Genomic DNA, 2,642 nt, shown 5'->3' with positions numbered 1-2,642 from the left:
TTAAAAATTAAGAAGTGGATTTCATGTCATTACAGGTAAGATCTGACATGTCATTAACACACCCAGAGGAGTTTATGACTAAAAATGTGCATACGTTTTTAGCTATGTAATGAGCAAATTTTCAGATGAGAGTCTAAGCAAACTGCAAATAAACCTGTCATATATTTTTCTACCAAAAAGAAAAACGTATTTGTACTTGAAAGGTCAAGAGCAATGCTAGCTAACAGTATTGCTCTGGAGATCACTTTATTCTTCAATTGTGTTTTTGTAGCATGTAACCCTGAAGCTCTAACCTTAGCTGGATGAACAATGAGTGGAAATGGCACCAAAGCAGCTGATCTATAGCTAGGAAGTGGCCTAATCATTTTCTTGTAACTACTTGATTACAAAAAGACCCTATAATAGAGAATGACTATTAAAAAAAAATTCATTCGTAAAGGAGTTCAAATCTCAAACAGGGAAGAAAGTAGATGATGCGAGAATGTAGAAGTGAAGAGAAGAAAGTTAGCTGAAACCATGACTCATCAGAGTCCATGAAATAAACAGAAATGTAAGGAGAATTTTGAAGGGCTGTGGGCTGAATCCACTGAATTGTGGGATGCTAGGGGAAGCAACTGCAGTCTTGGTCTGGAGGTTTGCCAAAGATACGTCTTTTTTTTTTTTTTTTCTCCATGATCTTCAAGCTCCTGAGAAACACCATCATGTTTTATGTCTGGCTAAATAGTGATTCAAACTGTTCAAAGTGAGAAAACTTTCTGTTCATTTACTTTCCTGTATATTCTTTGAAGAACTCTAAAAATTAAAGTCATCTGAGGATGTGTCTTCACTGCAACCCCCTAAATTCCAAGTGACTTAGCCAGCCACCTCATTAATTTTCATTAGAGAGTTCAGAAAAGTTTACTTATTTAGGACATTTGCCATGTTAAATTTAGACAAAAAGCAGGCAACAAAAATGGCTGTGTTGCCAAGCCACTAATCATAATTTCTAGGATCAGTCAACTATACTCCTTACTTTTACTGCCTAAGGGGGACTCAGGACGCGCAGATTGCTGAAAAACGTACTGCATGGGTGCCTCAGTGCAGCCAGAGGACATTCATCCATTTCTGACACCCCATCACCTTTGTGTTCTATAGTTATTTTATTTATTTTTTTCACTGTTTCAGTTTTTTAAAATCTTCAGTCTTTTTCAGAGAGATTCCCATCTGCTTCATTTAAAAAATCATCACTACCCGTAGTTGTCTTATAATTAAAGCAAAGTCTATTCAAATTATTTTTTAATTCATATGTTGGGGGATATATCTTTCAACTTGACAATCAGCACTTAAAAAACATCCTCAGAAAAAGAAGTTGTATTTCTCATGTTTTTATAACAACAGCAGTAGTAACCACACTAACACGGCTGCTCTTTTGAGCTATTACCTTTTGCCAACCTCTCTGCACTCAGTGCCAAGGGCTTTATCAACATTGTCTTACTTAATCTACACAAACATCTTTGAAGCTCAGCATTATTACCGATATTTTACAGATGATGAATCTGAAACTTAGAGCAGGTAAATAGTATGTTCGGTGCAGTACAAATCATTGAGCCCAGACTGGTTTGACCTCCAAGCTCTTGCTCTTAACCACTTCATTATCCTGACTTCATGCTTTGTAAAACATGATATGTTATCATGTATGCGTTCCTTTGGTTGGCTAATTCACAATTATATGGAGTAGGTCTTCCTAGTGTTATCAGCATCTTACAGATAATAAAATCAAGACATAGAGATTACACTAAAAACACAAAATTATTTGTTGAACCATATCAAAGAGTTTAAGAAAAACTTTTGATTACTGTGGTTTGCCATTAGCTTTATGTGATTTTTTTTTTCCTTTTGGCATAATGTTATCTACTAAGATATATTCTAGGGTAAAAAATGAGGGACAATGAAAAAGTTTCGAGATAAAAAGGCAAATGATCACTTTGACATTGATTAAAAACAATAGGAGTAATTGGGAAACTTCTGTGAATTATTTAGATATCAATGATTTTTGGTTTAGATTTTTTTTCCTCGGTACTTACACGTGGCCACATGTGGCTATTTATTGTACATTTACATTAATTACATGAAATAAAATTTTAAATTCAATTATTCAGTCACACCAGTCATATTTCAAGTCCTAAAAAGCCACATGTGGGTAGTGGCTAGCATATTTCAGAACACAAATAAAGAACATTTTCAGCATCAGGAAAATATGTACTGCAAAATATAGGTCTAGACACTTAAGCATACGTAGAAATGCCAAATTGGGTTAAGATGTTATCAAAAGCTAATCCTCAGACTTGGTATTAGACAAATACATATGTTATCAATGTGCTGCTTACAAAAATATAAACCTAAATGTTTGTATTCGGTGATTTGAGCTTTAGTTTTGACTGAAAATGGAAAAGAGTCGCAGTTCTAATTTATTTATTAAAGATTTTTAAATGCTAGATTTACATAATTATGTAAGTTCTGTTTGCAGGTAGAAAACTATAGTAGCAATCCTTTAAGAATATTTTTTCCCCAAAAATCATGGTATCAAATAATGTCTATACATCATTTAAGCTTTACAATAAAGTAGTTTTATCCTCAAATGTTAAAAAATAAATAATAAACAA

At 33.5% G+C, this 2,642-nt stretch overlaps 1 non-coding gene across 1 annotated transcript; it reads right to left on the bottom strand.

Moving 5' to 3' along the window:
* Positions 1-1,153: 1,153 nt before the first annotated feature.
* LOC112395169 (small nucleolar RNA SNORD79) lies at positions 1,154-1,235 on the bottom strand. Its single transcript, XR_003002312.1, has one exon. It is a non-coding gene; the product is annotated as a small nucleolar RNA SNORD79 (small nucleolar RNA).
* Positions 1,236-2,642: the final 1,407 nt, after the last annotated feature.

The sequence above is a fragment of the Neophocaena asiaeorientalis genome, unplaced genomic scaffold (genome assembly GCF_003031525.2).
Source record: "Neophocaena asiaeorientalis asiaeorientalis breed wild unplaced genomic scaffold, Neophocaena_asiaeorientalis_V1.1 scaffold25, whole genome shotgun sequence".
NCBI classification, from domain to species: Eukaryota; Metazoa; Chordata; class Mammalia; order Artiodactyla; family Phocoenidae; genus Neophocaena; species Neophocaena asiaeorientalis.
Note: the sequence above shows the minus strand (reverse complement) of the source record. Positions and strands in the feature narration are given on the sequence as shown.